This window comes from Notamacropus eugenii, chromosome 3 (genome assembly GCF_028372415.1).
Source record: "Notamacropus eugenii isolate mMacEug1 chromosome 3, mMacEug1.pri_v2, whole genome shotgun sequence".
NCBI classification, from domain to species: domain Eukaryota; kingdom Metazoa; phylum Chordata; class Mammalia; order Diprotodontia; family Macropodidae; genus Notamacropus; species Notamacropus eugenii.
The window spans coordinates 418264667-418289012 of NC_092874.1; the positions used below are offsets into that span (position 1 = coordinate 418264667).

At 35.1% G+C, this 24346-nt stretch overlaps 1 pseudogene; it reads right to left on the reverse strand.

Annotated features, from left to right (window-relative positions):
• Positions 1–14841: 14841 nt before the first annotated feature.
• LOC140531734 (eIF5-mimic protein 2-like) lies at positions 14842–15951 on the reverse strand (annotated as a pseudogene).
• Between the last annotated feature and the right edge of the window lie 8395 nt (positions 15952–24346).

Genomic DNA, 24346 nt, shown 5'->3' on the forward strand with positions numbered 1-24346 from the left:
AATTAAGCATTAGAAAAACAATTGTACTGGGAGTAGAGGAAAGGGGGAGACAGATTAAGGTGAATTACATGACAAGAAGAGGTGCAAAGACCGTTACAGCAGGGGGAAGGAAGGGAGGGGGATGAACATTCCTTGAACCTTACTCTCATTGGATTTGGCACAAAAGAGAGACTAGCATACATATTCAATTGGTCATAAAAACCTATCACACTCTACAGAGAAGGAGGAGAAAAGGGAAAGAAAAGGGAGGATTAGGAAAGGAAAGAAGGGAATGGAGATTAAGGGAACCAGTGATCAGAAGCAAAACTCTAGTGAAGAGGGGGAAAGTGAAAGAAGAGAGAAAAGTATAACTAGGAGAGAAACTAGGGTGCAGAGAAAAATACAGTTAGAAACCATAACTATGAATGTGAAGGAGATAAACGCTCCCATAAGACAAGAGCAGACAGAGAGGATTAAAAACCAGAATCATGCAATATGCTATTTACAAGACATCTTTTGAAGAAGGGGAATACACAGAGTAAAGATAAATGGCTGCAGCAGAATATATTATGCATCAGCTAAAGTAAAAACAAAAGCATGGGAAGCAATCCTGATCTCAGGCAAAGTAAAAGCAAAAATAGATGTAGTTTAAAAAGATAAAGAAGGAAGCTATATACTGTTAAAAAGCTACCTTAGAAAATTATATTCACAAGTGGTATAGGATGCAAATTCTTAGAAACTGTGAGTTACAGGAAAATATAGACAGCAAACCTTTACTGTTGGGGAACTTTAACCACCCTCTCTCAGAACTAGATAAATCTAACCACAAAATAAGCAATACAGAAGCTAAGTGAATAGAATTTTAGAAAATTTAAATATGAGGATTTTTAATTTGTTCTTTTTCTAGCTTTTTGGTTATGTTCCCAATTCATTGATCTCTTATTTAGATATCTGCCATATCTAAATTGAAAAGAAAACTGAATGAGAATATAAAGGAACATACATTTTTCTCAGTGCTATATGGCATTGATGCAAAAATTGACCACGTACTAGTATATTGAAATCCCATAATCCAATTAAGAAAGGCAGAAATATTAAATGAATCTTTTTCAGACCATGATGCAATAAAAATTAAATGTAATAAAAGACCAAAGAAAGAGGGACTAAAATTAATTCAAAAGTAAGTGATCTAATCCTAAAGAATGAGTGGGTCAAACAAATCATAGAAAAAATTAAAAAACTCATCAAAGAGAATGACAATAATAAGACACATACTAAAACCTATGAGATGCAGCAAAAACAGTTCTTAGGGGAAGTTTCATATCTTTAAATGCTTACATGAGTAAAATAGAGAAAGTGAATTGAGCCTACAAATAAAAAAGCTAGAAAAGAACAAATTCAAAATCCCTAGTTAAATACTAACTTAAAAATTCTGAAAACCAAGGAAGAGATTAGTGAAATTGAAATTAAGAAAACTAATGTAGTAATAAATAAAACTAGTAACTGGCTTAATGAAAAAGACAATAAAGTAAACAAAACTTTGGTTAATTTGATTAAAAAAGAAAGAAGAAAACCAAATTAAAAGTATCAAAAATGAAAGAGGTAAATTCACCACAAATGAAGAGGAAATTAAAAAAAATAATTGCTAGTTATTTTGCCTAACTGTAGGCTAATAAATCTGACAATCTAAGTGAAATAGACAAATATTTACAAAAATATAATTTTCCCAGATTAACAGAAGAAAAATAAAACACATAAATAAATGTATTTCACAAAAAGAAATTGAAAAAGTCACCAATGGACTCCCTAGGGAAAAATCGTTAGGGCCAGATAGATTTACAAGGGAATTCTACCAAACATTTGAAGAACAATTAATTCCAATACTACATAAACTATTCGGGAAAAAGGTGAAGAAAGAATCCTGAAGAATTCTTTTTATGACACAAGTATGACGCTGATATCTAAACTGGAAAGAACCAAAACAGAAAGAAAATTGTTGATTAATTTCCCTAATGAATATTGATGCAACAATTTTAAATAAAATATTGGCAAGAGATTACAACAGCTTATCACCAGGATGATACAATATAACAAGGCAAAATTTATACCAGGAATGCAGAATTGATTCAATATTAGGAAAATTACCAGCATAATTAACCACATCAATAAGAAAACCTATTGAAATTATATTATCTCTATAGATACAGAAAAAAGCTTTTGACAAAATACAGTGCCCATTCCTATTAAAAATACTGGAGAGTGTAAGAGTAGAGTTTTCCTTAAAATCATAAGGAGTATAAATCTAAAACCATCAGCAAGCATTATATTTAATAGAGATAAGGTAGACGTATTTCCAATAAGATCAGGGGTGAAACAAAGATGTCCATTATCACCACTGTTATTCAATATTGTACTAGAAATGTTAGTGTTAGAATAGGCAATAAAGAAATTAAGCTATCACTCTTTGCAGACAATAGGTTGATATACTTACAGAATCTCAGAAAATCAAAGGAAAAAACTACTTAACAACTTTAGCAAAATATCAGGATATAATATCAACCCACATAAATCATTGGGATTTCTATTACTAACAAAACCCAGCAGCAGGAGATAGAAGGAGAAATTCCATTTAAAATAACTGTAGACAATATAAAATATTGGTGAGTCTATCTGTCAAAAGAAGCTCAGGAATTACATGAACACAACTACCAAACACTGTTCACACAGATACAATGAGATCTAAATAATTGCAAAAATAGCAGTTTCTCATGGGTAGGTTGAGCTAATATAATAAAAATGACAATTCTACCTAAATTAATTTACTTATTCAGTGCCATAACAATCAAAGTAAGAAAAAATATTTTATAGAGCTAGAAAAATAATAACACATTCATTTGGAAGAACAAAGAGTCAAGAAGATCAAGGGAATTAATAAAAAAAAAAAACATATACAAAGGAAGGTGGTACACCTGCACTAGATCTAAAAGTGCATTATAAATCAGCAATCATCAAAACTACTTGGTACTTGCTAAGAAATAGAGTGGTGGATCAGTGCAATAGGTTAGTTCACAAAACTCAGTAGTCAATGACTATAGTAATCTACTATTTGATAAATTCAAAGATTCAGCTTCTGGGATAAGAACTCACTATTTGACAAAAAATCCTAGGAAAACTTGAAAATCATGGCATAACCTAGCCATAGATCAGCATCTTACACTGTATACCAAAAAAGGTCAAAATGCATATATAATCTAGGATGGAGAATGTATAGTCTTGAGGCCACATGTGGGCCTCTAGGTCCTTGGGTGTACCTTTTTAACTGAGTCTGTGTTTTGTAGAAAAAATACTTATATTAAGGGTACTTGTTCTGTGAAGTTTGGATTCAATTGAAGGGCTGCACCTGAGGTCCTAGAACGCCAAATGTAGCCTCTAGGCCACAGGTTCACCACTCTTGAGTAGATATAAGGGATGATACCTTAAGCAAATTAGGAGAGTGAAGAATAGTTTACCTATCAGAACTATGGAAAATGGAAGAATTTATGACCAAACAAGAGATAGAGAACATTATGAAATGCAAAACTGATAATTTTTATTTCATTAAATTGAAAGTTTTGCCCAAACAAAGTCTATGTAACTTAGAAGGAAGCATCCTGCTGGGAAACAATTTTTATAGTCAGTTTCTCTGATAAAGGTCTCATTTATAAAATATATATTGATCTGGGTCAAATTTATAAGAATACAAGTCTTTCCCCAATTGATAAATGATCAAAGGCTAAGATGAATAAATTAAATGATATAATAAATGAATAAATTTCAGATGAATAAATTAAAGCTCTTTATAGCTCCAAATTTTTATTGATTAGAGAAATGAAAACTAAAACAACACTGAGATATCACCTAACACTATCTGATTGACTAATATAACAAAAAATGGAAATTATAAATGTTGGAGAAGATGTGGAAAACTGAAACACTAATGCATTTTTGGTGGAGTTGGGGATTAATAAAACAATTCTGGAGAATAATTTGGAACTATGCTGAAAGGGTTATGATACTGTATATACCCTTTGATTCAGCAATACCACTATTATGTATGTATCTCAAAGAGATCATAAAAAGAGGAAAATGACCCTCATGTACAACATATTTATAACAGCTCCTTTTATGGTGGCAAAGACCTGGAAATTGAAGGGATGCACATCAATCAGGTAATGTCTGAACAAGTTATGACATGGCATTCTATTGCTCCATAAGAAATGATGAGCAGAAGTATTTCAGAAAACTTGAAAAGACTTACATGAACTGATGCTGAGTGAAGTGAGGAGAACCAGGAAAACATTGTATGCAGTAACAGCAGCAACATTTTGTGATGATCAGTTTTGATAGAATTGGCTCTTCTTAGTAATGCAATCAACTAAGACAATTCCAAAGTACTCGTGATTGAAAATGTTAACCACACCCAGAGAAACAGGTATGGAGTTTAAATGGATATTGAAGCATACTGTTTTCTCCTTTTTTGTTTCATTTTTCTTTTTCCTTTTTTCCCTTTTGTTCTGATTCCTCTATCACAACATGACTAATGTGGAAATACATTTAATATGATTGTACTTGTAGAACCTATGTCAAGTTGCTTGCCTTCTTGGGGAAGTATGCAGGGAGGGAGAGAGATAAAAACACATTTGGAATCCAAATTCTTATAAAAGTAAGTGTGGAAAACCATTTTACATGTAATTGAAATAAATAAAATACTATTAAGTGAAAACTTATATAAAAAGAGTCATTCCCCAATTGATAAATGATCAAAATATATAAACCAAGGATCACCTACCCAGCAAAACTGAGTATAATACTTCAGGGGAAAAATGGTCTTTCAATGAAATAGAGGACTTTCAAGAATTCTTGATGAAAAGACCAGAGCTGAAAAGAAAATTTGGCTTTCAAACACAAGAATCAAGAGAAGCATGAAAAGATAAACAGCAAAGAGAAATCATAAGGTACTTACTAAAGTTGAACTATTTACATTCCTACATGGAAAGACAATATTTATAACTCTTGAAAACTTTTTTCAGTATCTGGGTACTTGGTGGGATTACACACATACACACACGCACACACACACACTTACACATACACATATACACACACACACACATACACACACGCACACACACACACATAGACAGAGAGCAAAGGATGAATAGAATAGGATGGGATCATATCAAAAAAAATAAAATAAAATAAAATTAAGTGGTGGGAGAGACATATATTGGAAGGAGAAAGGGACAAATAGAAGGGGGCAAATTACCTCTCATAAAAGAGGCAAGTAAATGACTTTTCAGAGGAGGGACAAAGTAGGGGGGGTGAGAGAAAAAACATGAAGCTCACTCTCATCACATTTGACTACAGGAAGGAATAAAATGCATACTCATTTTGGTATGAAAATGTATCTTATAATACAGAAAAGTGGGGGAGAATGGGATAAGCAGGGTGGGGGAGATGATGGAAGGGAGGACAATGGGAGGAGTTAACAATTAGAAGTCAACACTCTTTTGGAGAGATAGGACGAAAAGAGAAAATATAATAAATGAGGGGCAGGACTCTTTTTCAAGAGTAAGGTATACTCTGGGAATCTGTAAAATCTCATTTCGTCCAAGGTGGCACAATCACGTGTGTACAGTGGTCTGGAAGATTTTTGTGCCCAGAACCTTAGCAGTTACCTCTCCATAGCCACCTGGCCTCCAGTTGTACCAAGCCAGCACTGGGGGACTTGGATTCAATCAAGTTGTGGGGGCAGTGTGAGATAAAGACCAGCTCCCTCAGGGCCTCTACACAGGGCTGAGGTAATATTCAGCTCCTCAGTGCCCCCACAAGTGTTTTATGACCCAACAATGGATATGGCTGCTATAGGGGCTGAGATGAGAACTGTTGCTTCCTGCCGATGTGGTCTCTGCAGGCCCACTGCTTGAGGCCGGAGCTACGGGAAGGCTCTTCTCCCTTCCTGGCCAGCTGAAAAAACCCCGTCACTGACCTTTGGCGCCTGTGGGTTGAGGGATCTGTGAACCCAATGCTACTGGGACTGGGGATTCCAATACTGGAGATTCTGCCCTTGAGGTCTGTTCACTGAGCCACCCCACCTTGCCAAGACTGGACTAGGCTCTCTCCATACGAGTGCAACAGATGTTTCCCGTGGGCCTTTCAGGTCACCCTGGGCTGAAAATCTCCTCCACTCTGTTGTTCTCCACCTCTGCTGCTCCAAAATTTGTTGAGAGTCCCTCTCTACAGGTATTTTATGGGCTGTGTGGGGAGAGCCTGCCTTTTTGCATCTTCCTACTCTGACATCTTAGCTCTGCCCCTCTAGCATACAAATTCTTAAAGAAATCAAGTGAGTTACAGGAAGAAATAGACAGTAGAACTATACTAGTAGGGGAACTCAACTGTTCCCTCTCAGAACTCAATGAATTCAACCAAAATATATACAAAAAGGAAACTAAAGAGTTAAATAGTATTTTAGAAAAGTTTGATGTGACAGATCTTTGGCATGATTTTGACATAAATGGTGACACTATAAGTGAATCAAAAGAGCAAAGTATAATCTACCAGTCATGTCTATGGACAGGAGAAGAATTCATGACCAAATAATATGTAGAGAGCATTACAAAATATAAAATGAATAATTTTGATTATATTAGACTAAAAAGCATTTGTACAAACAAAACCAATGGAACCAAGGTTAAGATGAAGGCAAAATGATTGGAAAAATCTTTCCAGCAAACATTTCTCAAATTTATAGAAAACTGAATCAATTTTATAAGGATACAAGCCATCCCCGAAGTGATAAAGGTCAAAGAATATGAACAGGCAGTTTTCAGATGAGAAATCAAAGCTATATATAGGTCTATGAAGAAGTGCTCTAGAACACATTTGATTAAAGAAATGTAAATTAAAACAACTCCGAAATACTGCATCATGCCTATCAGATTTGCAAATTAAAGAGAAAAAGAAAATGATAAATAAATGCCCTGTTAGTGGAGTTGTGAACTGATCCAACCAATCTGGAGAGTAATTTGGAACTATGCCCAAATGGCAGCCAAACTCTGCATACCCCTTGATCCAGCAATAGTAGTATTAGTTCTGTATCCCAAAGAGATCATGAAAAGGGAAAAAGGACCTACATGCGCAAAAATATAGTAGCCCTTTTCATGGTAGCAAAATATTAGAAGTTAAAGGAATGATAATCAATTGAGAAATGATTGAACAAATTGTAGAATATGAATATAATAGAATACTATTGTTCAATAAGAAGTGATGAATAGACAAATTTCAGAAAAAAAAAATAAAACAAAGCCTGGAAAGATTTGTACAAATGGATGCAAAGTGAAATGAACAGAACAGGAACACATTGTACACAGTATCAGCAACATTGTATGATGGCCAAATATGAGACTCAGCTCTTATTAGCAACACGATGATCCAATACAAGTACAAAGGACTCATGAAGGAAAATTCTATCCATATCCAGATAAAGAATTGATGAACTCTGAATGCAGAATGAAACATTTTTTTCACTTACTTTATTCCTTCTCTTGTTTTTCCCCCTTTTGATCTGTTTCTTCTTTTACAACTGTGACTAATATGGAAATATTTTTACATGATAGCACATGTATAAACTATATCAAACTGCCTACCATTTTTCAGAAAAGCAGAGGGAAGGTTGGAAGGGGGACATATTAGAACTCAAAATCTTGTAAAAATGAATGCTAATTTTTTCTTGACATGGAACTGGGTAAAAATAAAATATTATTTAAAATATTAAAAAAATAAATCAAAGAATTGCACAAGAGACTCTCTAAGGTCATTTCCAACACTAAATCTATAGTTCTCTGATAATGGAAACATATAACTTATTTTATATTACTGAATAAAGCCCGAGTTTGAATAGCACCAGATAAATATATAGACAGGACTTGTAAACTTCAATAGTAAAGGGGACAAGCTGAGTTTTAAAGTAATGTTTCTTTTGCTTCCCATGTATTCTCATTTTTCCTTTTCTGGTATTGGCATGAAAGGAATAGCTAAATCAATTCATGAAAGATGTACAAAAGCGAAGCACTATATCCATTAGTTGTTAAAATTTGGAAGCATATCAACAGCTGACAAAATGTTTAAGTAAATTCACCAAACACATTGACCTTCCAAAAGAGTATGTGAGTTTCTACTTTAAATTGTTATATGAATATTAATCCAGGGATTACATAAGCATGATCTATACCATGTGTTCTCTGTAGTATATGTGCATGTTTATTGTGTTGTTTTTTCAGATTTCTCCATTTTCCAAAGTTCTTTCATAAATCTTTTTTCCCATCACCCTCCTCTAAAATTACAGACATCATCAGATGGAAATAGGAGGATTGGGATCTATTTTAAGAATTTAAATTTAAATTAAAGAATTAATTTAAGAATGTTAAATTATTTTAAAATCTTTCTGTCTTTTAAAAGAAAGAAAGGAAATATGTTAATTCAGGAAATTATCATTCACCATGCTTTTCTGACTTATGGAACCATGAAAAAAGACAATTTAGTTTCCCTCTTTTGCCTCTTGGTGGTAGGGTAGAATCTATATTTCTTTTCACTATTAACATTAGTAGTAGTATAGTAGGCATAGTAGTATTCATAATCATAATAGTTTTGTCATAGTTATATTTTGCACTTAGACATGATTGTAAGAGGAGGAGACAGAGAAGGAAGATAATAGCAATGTATGGGAATGCCAAAAATGGCTATTATTTTCATGATTTTAAAAACAGGAGCATCTGAAAAATGCGACATAATCTTTCAACTCTTATTCTTAGTTGAATTTCTATATGCTTAGTCTAGCCAAACATCAAAATAATAAGAAAGATTTACCTCATGAAAAAAATCAAGCCAGTATTTTCTTTTATTTTTATCTGTGGTATTGAATCATAGGTAAGATAAATAAATTAATGTCTACTCCCTCAAGTCTGAAACAAGTTAGATTTGTTATCTCCAAGAAATACAAATCTGTCAAAACCATTATTGAAATCAGTGAGATGCACTAGGAGGCATTTCCCTAAAATTCATTTTTTATAGATATAAAACAAAGGTGCCTCTCATTATCAGAAGATCTCCTTTTATTTTTATCATCTTGACCATGATGAATTTTTATTAAATTCCCAAAAAGGAAATTTTTTTTCTCATATACTGGATTTCAAGGAACACAAGAATAAAATGCACCTAAAAGACTGATTAAGAAAAAAAAAATGAAATGTTTTGGCTTTCCTTTCTAGGCTGGAAGAATTAAGAGACAGTGGAAATTGTACTGACAGGGCGTGTGTGAAAAAGAACTTTATCTAGTTTTAGGACTTGTTCTTGCTTAATGTATATATTCCTACCAGGCAGATTTTATACATAAAGTATTGGTTTGGTCTTCATAGCTAGAATTTCTTAGTGACTTTTCCCCCTTTTCCTTCTTTTTCCATTTCCAATAGTATAATCAAGTATTCACTGGATTGTCTTCTATTATCTTTTTGTATATTATGTACTCTAGGATATATATATATATATATATATATATATGTGTGTGTGTGTGTGTGTGTGTATATATACATATATACATATATATGTATATATAAAAGAATATATAACATGGATCCTGATTTCAAGGTGTTTATAAAAATTGGAGAGACAATATTCAGAGAGAAAAGAGAAAGAGATCTAAGGAAGAAAAGATGATGTCATGAGAGACTTGAATATATAAAAGCAAAGGTGGAGAGAAAGAATTTTGGGAAGGAAGAATAGCATGGGCAAAAATATGCAAGTACAATTAACATTACTAACTCAGAAAATCCAAAATGGTTTGCCCCAACTGGTGGAGAGTACCTATTATAGAGAACTGGAAAACAAAGTTGCTTCACTCATTGGATAAAAGAGGAGGAAGCTAGAGTGAATTTGAAATAAAGTCAACATATTTTAAAATGTAATGAAAAAATCAATAATTCACTGTAGAACCCTTCCACATTTTCATCATCATTATCTTTCCAATATTAAATTAAAAACTTCATTAAAACAAGGTATTTCTATTCATCAAAATTTACTTACTAGCCTTTGATTAAAAAGGAAAGAAAGTAAAGACTTGACTATACCATTTAAAATTTATATCCTAGAGAATGACTTCAGTGTAGAAAGGTACATGAAAAAACAGATGCCCAGTAATTTAAAAGAGATAAAATTCTCCAAAAGGAACAAGAATAAAACCTATGACCTCTAATATAATACACAAATCTTCAAATATTGGATAATAGTGTTGTGAATCTAATAATCAATCCTAATGCAAATAGGTAAATTTGACTTCACATGTATCGTAAAAACATTGTACAATGGCACCTGTATGTATAATATTCATATCAATTCATTGAAAACTTCACATGTCCTTATTATGTGTAAAGTGCTTTTGATTCAAAGGAATAAAATAGCAAAACATTCTCCGCCCTCAAGGAACTTACTAGGGTCTATGACATGTATTTAAGGAAGTGATTTCAAAGTATATAAAAGATAATGAAAAATAATTCTAAGAGGAAGACAGTTCTAATGCCTGGGATATTTGAAGGAGGCCTGAGACGTGCTTTGAGGAATTCAGGGTGAGGCAAGAAAAAAATGAATTCTAGAAATGGAGAATCAGATATGCAAAGTTATTCTGACAGAAAAAAATCAGTGTTCTATACATAGAATAACTACTGAACCATTTTGATTGATAGTTGCCAGGCCTAGAGGCCTGAGGGCTACCCGAGTCTTCTTACCTCACCTCCCGAGGTCTTCGGTTGGCCAAACTGGATGCTCGTATGAGAGAAAGGACGTTCCAGAGTCGAACAAGGGTTGAGCTTTATTTCAGGGTCTAGTTACAAGTGCAGGGGAATTCTTCCTTAGGAGGGAGCGAAGAATCTCCCAAGGAGGCAAAGATCTTACAATAAGAGATTGGAAGTAGAAGTATAAGTGGGGAGAGAGGGGGAGGGGAGAGAGGAGAGGGGAAAAGTGGAGCCTTGTTGTCCTGTTCGCTCCGCGCCCCTCCGCCCAAGAGAGCTTTCAGGCTTTCCTTATCCTACTTAGACTCTCCAGCAGCATAGTTTGCATATGAATACCGTGCTGTTAGATAACAATAGTGTGCCCAGATCCAGGACAATCTCGAGGGCGGGGAGAGCTCTCTCCCATCACGTTTCTCACGGGAAGAGGCGGAAATACACGAGATAGCTCTGTTCACCTCGATTCCCAGTCGTTTCCTGGGGGGTCTCGTGAGAACTCTAAGATTTAGAAGTTCCCACCTTTACCCACCCGAGACTGTCCACCTGGAATTGAGCTTCCATCCCCAGCAATAGTGATAGTGAGCATGTGCTTTGAAATAAGCCTGAAAATGTAGGAGAAGGCAAGGATATGCCAAGCTTCATTATTGTTATTACTATTCATTTTAAAGATGGTCTTTATTTCTTAAAGACTTTATAAGTCCCAAATACAAAAGAAACTACACTAGAAACCTATTAGATAAATGCATAATGTCTACATATGAAAACAATACACTGCACTTACAAAACAGTTACAATATTCTTCCTTTTAAGGCTAATATAGTTTCAAATTACATTATACTTCTTTTACTCCAGGGGTACTTTCAATTTTAAATACCAAATATTGGGTCTTATGGCACATGCTAAGATAGGGCGTATATCACTGATATCATGGTGACATTGTTTCCAGCTTTGGTGAACACCACATTTCAACATGGTAATTTAAAATATTGTTTCCCTACTGCAATATTCAGCTTCCAAAAATGAGGCAACAAACACCTCTTCATTATCTAATGGCTATGCTATGTATGTGGAGAAATTCTCAGCAAAGAGAAATTAAAGTGTAAAGGTAAGCCATCAGAATAAAAAAGATGAGCTGGAAAGGAAACTGCTTTGGCTTGTGGAAAGAAGAAAATGGCAACTGGGGTAGGCACATCCATAAGTTATCCCTGTATATACTAAAGAGTGAAAACAGTTCAGTATAGTTAAATAGTATCACATCAGTGCATTTCAATACAGGAAACAGGATGACTCCACATCAACAGGACAGATCTGATAGTTATGCTTGGCATCCCAAAGTGATTCTTTGTAATCTATAACACATTGACCACTTAACACATTAAACAATTTTATTCAGTTTAGGATATTAGTAATTTCCTTCCATACACTCCCTTTAATGATTCCTATCCTATAAATTTTGAGTTATTTAGGGTGCAAGATATTGTGAATGACAAGAGTATTTTCATAATACATTTGTAAGTAGACCTGGAGATGGTGGCATAACAGATGCTCACCTACTTTTACTGGATAAAACACTGAATGTAGAAAATATGCAATGGAGAGATGTTAATTTTCTTCTTTCTATCTCCCTGGTCACTTTTTTGCCTTTATTTTTTTCTGAAGTGCTTACCACCACTTCCTTCACTTACAGGTGTGAATCAGTAGTTATTTCATGTACAGTATACTTATTTTTTTCTGCCTGAATAATTTTGCATATCTAGTTCTCCATTTCTAGAATTCATTCTTTTCTTGCTTTACCCTCAATCCTTCAAAACTATCTCAGGTAATACGCCCTACCTAAGGCCTCCCCCAAATATCCTAGACATTAGAATTATCTTCCTCTTAGAATTATTTTTCTTTATATTTCATATACTTTGAATTTACTTAATTAAATACATATCATATGCCCCAGTCAAATTTAAACTCCTTTAAGGCAGAGAATGTTTTACTTTATTTTCTTTTAAAAAAGAGCACCTTATAAGACTAAGGGTAAAATAAATTTTAGCTGTCACTTCCTTGGAAACCTTTCACTCAAACTTTTAATAATGTCAAAAATACAGTAAGCATTAGAATTAGTCTATAGAGATATCAACAAAAATGGGTTAATTCCTTTAAAATAGATGTTCAGAAATTAACCCTTGAGGTTATTGTAGGAAATTATCACCTGATGAATTTAAATCTGGATACCATATAATGCTGCCCTTTCATTTCATGTCGAATTATCATTTGCTTTTTGACTTTGTAAACTTGTACAGTTTGATTTGCAAAGACAATTTCCTTAAAAGTATTTTCAACAAAATCATATCTTATAAACATTTTTTTTTGCAATGTAATCTGGATTAAGGGACTTGCCCAGGGACATATATGTATGTATATATATATATGTACATACATATATATATATGTATATATGTATATATAGTATATACATGTATATATATATGTGTATATATATGTATATAGTATGTATAAAGTATCTCAACTGTCAAGTCTCATAATGGATTTGAACTCAGGTCTTGACTCCAGGGTCAGTGTATCATCCACTTCACCACCTAGCTGCCCCTTTTTAAACTGTTTATTTATAGAAAACCCAGAGATGAAACGAACTATTCATTGTGAATTTTTATAGTAGAAAATACAGGAGGTAGAAGATAACTGAAAGGACAATTGCAACATTTTATTCAAAATTCTAGCTCTTGTAGCTACTTAAAACATGGTTTAAAAACTAAACTCATAACTTCATTAACTATAGAAAATGGCTAAAATGATTTTGCCAAGAAAGGCCTTATGTCACGTTTAGTTTAATAAGAGGAGGTTGCTGTTGTTGTCCTTCACTTTCAAAGATGACCAAAATGACATAACTATGATAAAGTCAAGTTTCAATGCATCCGACTGTGGTTGATCAGGCCAATACAAGGTTGGACTGCTGCACAGACAGACTGGCCAAGGACAGTTTACGTGAACATTTGGGGTGAATAATCCAAATTTGTACCTCCTATGTTTCCTTTGTGTTGTCTCAATTCTGCTTTGCTCATAGAGCACAGCACCCTTTCTGATGTGGGCATGTCATGTTGAGCGGTCCTGTGCCAGTGTCTCCCATGTCACACAATCCATTCCAAAGTTCTTAAGAGGGACCCTGAGAGTGTCCTTGTATCATTTTTTCTGACCACCATGTGATCGCCTGCCCCATGCGAGTTCTCCATAAAATAATCTTTTTGGCAAATGAACATTTTGCATTTGAAAAACATGACCTGCCCATCACAGTTGCCCTCTCTGAAGCATAGTTAAGATGTTTGGCAGTTTAGTTCAGGCAAGGACCTCAGTGTCTGGTACCTTATCCTGCCAGGTGATCTTCAGAATCTTCCTAAGACAGTTCAAATAGAAACGATTCAGTTTCCTGGCATGGTGCTGGTAGACTGCCCATGTTTCATAGGCATACAACAATGAGATCAGTCCAATGGTTCTGTAGACCTTTAGTTTGGAAGTCAATCTGATACCTCTTCTCTCCCATATTTTTCTTTGGATCTCCCAAACACCGAACTATCTCTAACAATGTGTATGTCAACCTCATTGTCCACTATACAGAACCTGGGCAAACATGCCATCATGAAATTGATGTGCAGTATTGATGAATTTCTCTGGGTAACCAAATGTTGACATAATTTTTCATAAACCTTCAAGACTAACAGTGTCAAAGACCTTGGTCAGATTTACAAACATTGTACATAGACCTCTGTTCTGCTACTGGCATTTCTCCTGGGGTTGTGGGACAGCAAACACAGTATCAAGTGTTCCTCAGCCCTTTCTGATGTCACATTGGCTCTCAGGTAGATGACCATCTTCCAAATGAAGGATCAGTCTATTAAGTAGGACTCTTGCAAGAACCTTGTCAGCAATGACTAAACAATGACTACTGTAGCATAATATGAGGAGGTAAGAGCCAGAAGGACACATGAGACATGATATTTTATCTACAATTGCTGTTTGCTTTGTTGAGTTTGTGTTTCACAGTTCAGTTGCCTTCTGCTTCAAACTCAGATTCCTCTGCATTTTCAAGCCATATTCTTTTTTCATTTGCCAAGAAAGACACCTTTCCCCTTTACAACACATATACTGCTTCAAAATGGGCTCTTCACTCAGAACTTTAGCTTTATTAAAAAGAAAACACAATGAGTTTTGGAAGGCTTTCAGGAAGAGAAGGTTGTCTTAACAGCTGCCCAGAATCTTTGGTCCCCTTGAGCAGCAGCAGTAGCAGTAGAAGCAGCAAGGGACAGCAGCAGCAGGAGCAAGGGGCAATAGCAGCAGCTGTAGCAGCAAGTAGAGTGCTACATTGCTTCAAATGTTAGTTGGCTTGCTCTACTACCAGTTCCTCCTTTTTATTCCATTCCACAATGCTCATTACACTTGACCAGACTATGTCGATAATGCTCTGTTCTTCGATACTGTTTTTCTTCATCTCCTCCTGACATAGAAAATTATATCCTTAAATGGATCACCACATGACATTTGTTCTTAAAGTTCTTTCTGTAGCTCTTAATGAGCTCCCATGGTTTGTTGGTCCCAAACATGCTCAGAAAGTTCTTTTAGACCTACTTCAGTAAAATCTTTTGTGAAGTGCTCAACACTTTGTTAGCAAGAAAATGTTCCATCAGTCTGTTGTCCATGCTGAGTTTTCAAAGTCTAGAAGCTACTACATTGATGTAATTTTTATTTATCAGTAATTTTAACAACTTTACAGCCAAGGCCACTGAAACGCTTTCAAGCAAATTCTCATTATAAAAGATGTTAAGAATGGATGCATTAAATGTCCCATTAACCAGAACCCCAGTCTACATGGCCAGTTTGTTCCTCTCAGACTCAAAAAAACCTTTTAAGAATAACAATATCTTTTTAAATTTATCCTTAAATCCCTTTATAAGTGTTTGTATCACCTGAATAACTTGTTGAATACGTGAGTAAAGACTTGCTTGGTCTCTAGGTCTTTTTGTGCTACAAATACATAGACATCTGTTTGCATCATGTTATCTGCCACTACACCACATGGGATGAGCATGCCACCAGTCACCAGAATGTCAGAGTGTTTCTGCATATCAGCAATAATAAAATTTTAGTCAAGAAACATTAAGAAATTTTGCTACTGCTTCCAAATCAGTGCTAATTTCAGTTAAACCTCAAATAATATAGTCTCAAAACTGAGTAGGGTCAAACCTCTCTTTTCCATCTCTTTTTCTAGTTTTTAATTACTGGGCTGATAGAGCTAACTTTTGCTGCTTTTGATTATTCCTAAAAGACACACTTCCCCAGGTATGGCTCTAAATCCAGATCCTTGAGTAGACTGGCTGGGCCTGACCTTATGGCGCTGCCCACTGCCTTCACCACCACAGACTGGCACAGAAGTGTCAGGTGGCCTGCCTTCTATCTGTTCCCCCCCCCCCCCCCCGGCTCAGAGTACCATATCAGGCTTTAAATGACATAATAAATATTTTGTATTTTATCATTAAAGATTCCATGACTCTTAAATAATCATTTTCACTTGGATTCCCCAGGGATGACTGAATTAGGATCTTGGCCTTTGGCAAAAATTGATTAGATAATAAAGTTTATTACTATCAGAGAGAATATTTGCTCTAGCTTTTGGCCTCACAATTATTGATGAATATTGGGCTTGAGCTATGAGCTTTACAGCAAAAGTTTGAGGTGGGGGTCTAGTTCTTGATACCTCCTTTTACTCCAAAGCACAGTTAGAGGGAGGAACCTAATCAGTATTAGAAAGAATACTACCACCAGAATGACAAAACTATGTGTAGGCAGAAGGAGCAGCAGGGTATTATGTAACTCTGTTGAGTGTTCTTATCACCAAAGGTGATAGAGGCCTTGTCTAATTTTCAACAGCATGTTATATCGTATAGTATCTAACAAAAAAGAGCCACGGTAAATAGCCTTCCTTCCTTCCTTCCTTCCTTCCTTCCTTCCTTCCTTCCTTCCTTCCTTCCTTCCTTCCTTCCTTCTTTCCTTCCTTCCTTCCTTCCTTCCTTCCTTCCTTCCTTCCTTCCTTCCTTCCTTCCTTCCTCCCTCCCTCCCTCCCTTCCTTCCTTCCTTCCTTCCTTCCTTCCTTCCTTCTTTTTCTGTCTTCCATTGTTTCGCTTTTTCCCTTTCTTGTTTTCTTTCTGTCTTAATTAATCTATTTATTATTTATTTTATTCATTTATTAATTTAATCCTTTCTATATGCATATTTTGTACTTTTTTCTTGTTTAAGCTTATACGTACACTTCTTGGAATTTTTTGTATTTTTTGGGGGGAAAGGGCAATCTTTTCTGATAGAAATCTTTCAGTACACAACAGAAGGTTATATGACTAGGAAGGATTCTGTGGCACGTTAAAATTTTTAGAAAGAAAAATAGCCTAATGCAACATCTCCACAATTTGATAAGTTCTCTAGGAACCTGAAGTCATTAAATCAGATACTATGGTAGAAATTAATATATTTGAAATCAAATAAATCTACCGGTGTATTATGCAAATAATTCACATAGCTGGAATTCTTGAAGAGAAAACATTAAATGTGGTTGCTCTCAGAAAAAAGAAAAACAGGAAAGCTGAAAGGATTCAGTTTTATTTCTAATACTGCAGGTTAGTCATTAACCTGAAAAGTAGCAGTAAAATGTTTTCTAAACATGGTTTTCCAACTATACAATAATAAACTATGGTGTGAGCATCATCACCTTCAGAATGATTTGAGTATACCAAGTCATTAACACAGTATGAATTCCTCATGTACATGTCAGCTCTTCAACTATGTGAATATAGTTTTTATTTCCACCCAGTGGAAACATTTTATATTTACTAAAACACTGTAATTCTCCCAGTGCATGGCATAGTGATGACACAGATGAGGTGATTAATAAGTATGTGTGTAATTGAATTGAGTTCAATTGAGTTACCTCTTCTTTCATTTTTTGAGAGTTGCACTGTTGGTTATCTGTACCCAAATCACTTGGTAGTGCAAAGAAATAAACAGTAATCCAGCTGTAGTCTGACCAGAGCAGAGTGGAACTATCAATTCCATCAGGATTTTTATGACCTCCCAGGAGCAACTACTAAGCCTAAGATGGAAAATGTACATAGGACTGGTAAAAGATGCAGAATTCTAGACAATCTTTTCCAACATTCCCCTTCAAACAACTTTAAAATAACATATCAATTTGAATTTTGGAGAAGCAAACCAACAAAAGGATGGGGTGAGAGATTTTTCAGCCCAGAAAACTTAGAAGGTTGGAGGAAGAGTACTATGTCCCTGGGGTGGAGACTGACCAGGAACATAGCCCAGGAAGAAACCAGGTATAAGCTTTGGAGAATGTGGCAGCAACAGTTGGAAAAACAACAGCAACAGGGCCAGGAGCTCTTACCACACAGGGAAGACAGGGAGAATTGGACAGCTAGGCAGAAAGAGAATATAGGGGACTCCTATGCAGGCACTGGACATAGGACTGGTGTCATTTAGGAGCTCCATTCTCCTAACTGACAAAAAGGGAAAATGACAAATGCTGGAGAAGTTGTGGAAAAATAAGTACATCAATTTATTGTTTGAGTTTTGAACTGATTCAACCATTCTAGAGAACAGTTTGGATGTATGTACATAAGATTATGAAACTCTGTGTACCCTTTGACTCAGAATAACACCACTAGTGTTAAAGAGATCAGAAAAAAAGCAGAAAAGTGGCTTAGTGTTAAAAATATTTATTTCAATTTTTTTTTTTTGTGGTGGCAAAGAATTGGAAACCAATGAGATGTTTGTCAGTTGGGAAATGGCTAATGAATTTCTGGCATATGGTTGTGATGCAATACTGTTGTTGTCTTATAAGAAATAAAGGAGATGATTTCAGAAAAACCTGGGAAGAATTATATGGTTGATTTAAAGTGAAGTAAACAGAAACGAGAATATCATACATGATAACATCAATATTACAGAGATGATTCACTGTGAAAAAACTAATCTACACTGATCAATAATGATTCACAATTGCAGTGGGCTCATGATGCTAATTACCTCCAGAGAGGGTGCTCTTGAACTCTGAGAGCAAATTGAAGCATATTTTTTTCTTTATTTATATTTATCACTTTTTATCAATGTGGCTAATATGGAAATATATGGTATATAATATGCTTGCTTTCTTAATAGGTAGAGAAGGGACAGGAGAGAATTTGGAGCTCAATACTTTAAAAAAAAGTAATATTGAAAAAAAAAGAAAGGGAATCCTTGTCACTCATCATCTGGCAGGTCCTGTGATTTCAAATCCATGGCTTTTTCAAAACACTAGAGTGTACATAAATAAAGTGCAAAGGAAAGAAAATTTACATAGGGCTCATAGAAACATTGGAACATTTTTTTGATCTTCATAGGCCATATTAGAGAGCTAGACACTGAATGGAAAGCTCTGTCACTTCCTTGAAGGTGAGCATTAGCCACAGGAAGGAAAGTTTCTCAGGACAAGTTTCTTCTGAAAGTTATTTTAGAGCTCCAAGTAAAGAACATTGCCGCATAGAGAGGATCCACTGAAGAGAGAACAGACATGGAGGAACAAACCTTAGGTGGACCCCTACTAGAGGCTTCTATTTTTATGTTTAATTATTTATTTTGAGTTTTCAGTATTCATTTCTACAAAATTTTGAGTTGCAAATTTTCTCCCCATATCTCCCCTCCCCCGACCCCATAATGACTTACATTCTGATCACCCCTTTCCCTCAATATGCCCTCCCTTCTGTCACACCCCTCCCTTCCCTTATCCCCTTCTTTTCTCTTCTCTTGTAGGGCAAGATAGGTTTCTATACCCCATTACCTGTATTTCTTGTTTCTCAGTTGTATGCAAAAACAGTGCTCAACATTCATTCCTAATACTTTGAATTCCAACTTCTCTCCATTCCTCCCTTCTCACTCATCCCCACTGAGAAGGCAAGCAATTCAATATAAGCTGTGTAAGTGTAGTTTTGCAAAAGACTTCCATCAGAGCCATGTTGTGTAAGACTAACTATATTTCCCTCCATCCTATGCTTCCCCCCCCCATTTATTCTATTCTCTCTTTTGACCTTTTCCCTCCTCAAAAGTGTTTACTTCCAATTACTATCTTCTCCTATTTGCCTACCCTTCTATTATTCCCTTCACCCCACTTGGCCCCTTCTCCTCTATGCTTCTGTAGGGCAAGATATACTTTCATATCAAACTGAGTAAGCATGTCATTCTTTCAAGTCAAATGTGACGAGAGTATGCTTCCCTTATTCTCTCTCACATCCTCCCAATTTTCCTCCACTGAAGAAGCTTTTTCTTGCCTCCTTGAGGAGTGATAAATTACACCACTGCATTTCTCCCTTTCTCCTCCCAATATATTCATCTCTCACCCTTCAAATTTATTTTATTTTTTTAGGTATCATCCCTTCTTTTTCAAGTAACCCTGTGTTCTCTGTGTATCTATCTATCTATCTATCTATCTATCTATCTATCTATCTATCTATCTATCTATCTATCTATCTATCTGTGTGTGTGAGTGTGTGTGTGTGTGTGTGTGTGTGTGTGTGTGTAATCCTTCCAATTACCCAAGCACTGAAAAAGTCTCAAGAGTTGTAAATATTATCTTTTCATGTAGGAATGTAAATAGTTCAACTTTAGAAAGTCCTTTATGTTTTCTCTTTCCTGTTTACCTTTTCATGCTTCTCTTCATTCTTGTGTTTGAAAGTCAAATTTTCTATTCTTCTCTGGTCTTGACATCATGAATGCTTGAAAGTCCTCTATATCACTGAATGACCATTTTTTCCCCTGAAGTATTATACTCAGTTTTGTTGGGTAGGTGATACTTAGTTTTAATCCCAGTTCCTTTGACCTCTGGAATATCATATTCCAAGCCATTTGACCCCTTAATGGAGAATCTGCCAGATCTTGTGTTATCCTGATTATATTTCTACAATACTCAAATTGTTTCTTTCTAGCTGCTTGCAATATTTTCTCTTTGTTCTGGTAACTTTGGAATTTGGCTACAACGTTCCTAGGAGTTTCTCTTTTTGGATTTCTTTGAGGAGGTGATCTGTGGATTCTTTCAATATTTATTTTGCCCTTTGGTTCTAGAATATCAGGGAAGTTTTCCTTGATAATTTCGTGAAAGATGATGTCTAGGCTCTTTTCTTGGTCATGGATTTTAGGTAGTCCCATAATTTTTAAATTATCTCTTCTGGATCTATTTTCAAGATCAGTTGTTTTTCCAATGAGATGTTTCACATTATCTTCCATTTTTTCATTCTTTGGGTTTTGTTTTGTGATTTCTTTGTTTCTTATAAAGTCATTAGCCTCCATCTGTTCCATTCTAATTTAAAAAAAAAAACTCTTTTCTTCAGTGAGCTTTTGAACCTCCTTTTCCATTTGGTGAATTCTGCTTTTTAAAGCATTCTTCTCCTCGTTGGCTTTTTGAATCTCTTTTGCCAATTGAGTTAGCCTGTTTTTAAAGGTATTATTTTCTTTAGCTTCTTTTTTTTTTTTTGGATCTCCTTTAGCAAGTTGTTGACTCGCTTTTCATGATTTTCTTGCATTGCTCTCATTTCTCTTTCCAGTTTTTCTTCAACCTCTCTTACTTGATTTTCAAAATCCTTTTTGAGCTCTTCCATGGACTGAGACCATGGAAGACTATTGGAAGTTTTGGACTTTTATGTCTTTCTCTGATGGTATGCCTTTTTCTTCCTCATCTTAAAGGATAGAATAAAATACCTGTTCATCAGGAAAGTAACCTTGTATAGTATTATTTTTTCTCCCTTTTCCAGCATTTTCCCAGTCAGTTACTTGACTTTTGAGACCTTTGTTGAGAGGATGGCATATTCTGGGAACCTGTAACTTCTCTGTTCCTCCAAGGTGCCACAATGAAGGGAGAGGTGTTTTCTCCTCTCCTGACGTGCTCACTGGTCTAGGAGCAACCAAAAACTTTTCTGCCCAGAATCCATAAATGATTTCCCTCTCCAGAGCCTCCACCAGCTCCACAGCCAGTTCTCCTCCTTATCCGTGGGTATAGCCCAGAGCTAAGAATCAGAGCAGTGGCTCAATTCCCCCAGGAGTTTTAGGCAGAGGTCTCCCAGGGTTACTACTCAGGGCTGAGATTCAATCAGCCCTTCAATTGCCCCAGGGGCTCTAGGTGGAGGGTTCTGAAAATTGCAGCTGCCGGAGAACTCACACTGACCTTTGAAGCTGTCTGTGGTGTTTGTGGGTTTAGGAATTTGGGAACTGCTATGCGTGGCACTCTGAGTCCTGATCTAGGTCCTGTTCCTGCTGCTCTGTGCGTGTCTTTTCTGTGCCCATCATCTCAGAGAGGCTTATTTAGGGCAGTCTTATAAGTGCTGAAAAATATAATATGAAAACTATAATGATTTTTATCACTGTAGGGTTTTTGTAAATAAAAATAGCTGGAGCATTTCAATTTGGGAAGACATCACACTTCTCTTAACTGAAGAGCACATCCTTATATCTAGCATCACCTTTCTTCTACACAGCTCTGTAAGATATGATCAACTTCTTAACTTACAAACATTCTAACACCTAAAGTTATTTACTAAATCATACTAAAGTGATTTAAAAAGGAAACTGTTAAGTACTTATGTTCATATCTTCTCCATACTACATGGATATTGTATGGAAATTTTATTTCAGACACATACATATACATATATACATGTATGTATACACACATACATACATGTATATATTATTTAAATAATGAATTCTTGACTTATATTGTAAACAAAAATATAAAATGCTATTGTTGTAAAATATACTTTCTAACAAATTCATGCATGCTTACAAATGTAGATAATATGCCACATCTGCAAATGAATTAATTTCAACTTTGAGATTAAATTTAAGTGAAAATGTGCAAATGAATATATTTCTTCAGTTTCATATCTTATTTTTCATTCCTTGACCTTGTTACAAAATGTTTCACTGTTAATATTCACTTATCCCTTCTCCCTCACTATCAGTTCTTCACTACTAATTCAAGGAACTTGGCAGTCTCTTGAACTTGTGATGAGATAATGCATTGTGTATTGAATATCTTAGGTGTAGTTCAATTTCATATTGTTCCTAATGTTTTCTCATTGTCATGCAATCACCAAAACTTCAGTGTTTTGTAATGTGTCATAGAAGAATATATTTTCCTTAATTTCTATGGCGTATAATGTAACTAAATCATTTTAATATTTTCAATTTCAGCTAGTGATTATTTTTTCCATTTTTCATTAATATACAGGTATAAAAAAAGAAAGGAAATTAGATGTGCTTTTTCTAAACACACACACATACAAACACACACATACAAACATACTAATTTTAGGTATTGATTTTATGTATACCTTGAAGGATTTGGAAGACCAGATAAGATCACAGAAATTTGAGTAAACATTTTGATAGGAAGGAATTGACCTGTTCTGTGTTGAGAGTATTGCATTTGGGGATTAAGAATTACTTAGGAAGTAATAAACCAAGTTACTGATACTTGTGTTAGATTCCGTAAAGCATAAAACTGGTAAAAGATGATGGAGTAGAAATGTATAATATTGCCTTCTCAAAGTAAATCAGATTCCCAGAAGAACCCTAGACTAACATATTTAATTTTCATTTGTGATATTGTGCAAATTTCACATTTTGTTTTTCTGCTCTTTTCTTCCCACCCACACAATTTCTAAGCAATGAAATTCTAACTAATCTTCACAGAACAGCTTCCTCTGCAACATTAGGAAAGATTAAGCTCAAAGGGATTACAGAACAATTCAGCGTTTTCAATTCAAAATGGTATCTTGAAGTCATTTCGTCAACTAATCAACTGGCACACTTTTCAGGCAGCATTCTATTTTGCTCTCCTTACTATTCATTTACTTTTTCCTCTGTTCTCAATCAACAACCCTGTATTTATTGAAACTTTCATGTATGCCAAACACTGTGCTCAATTCTATGAGGGATACAAAAGAGTTCTATCAATTTTTAAATAATGGAAACTGATTCTTCTAAGGAAGCATGTCACTTTTTGTGGAGACAAAGGAAAACATACTTGTTACTGAACATGTAAAAAAGATTAATAAATGGAAAATACAATGATCACTGTAGGAGTTCTGAAAGAGTTATGTTAACTCAATCATTGCACCAAACTGAAGCCATATCTAAGGTATGACAGTCAAGAATTTGTACGGGGGTCAAAATTTTATAGAGAACTGATAGCAGTCATCTAAAAATATAGAATTAACTTGGATTAGCACTAAGTTAATAGGAATATTTAGGTAAAATAGGAATCTAACTGATGGCCAATCAGTGATCACATCCAAAGCTATTTCTTCCCTGCTATGTAGTTTCACACCTGTCCATGTCGGTGCAGCCAAACACACACACACACACACACACACACACACACACACACACCCCTACCAGAAGTAGCATGCTTCATATACTTGCTTGAGATGGATTTCTGTAACTCCTAATGATTGTTTTCATTTCCT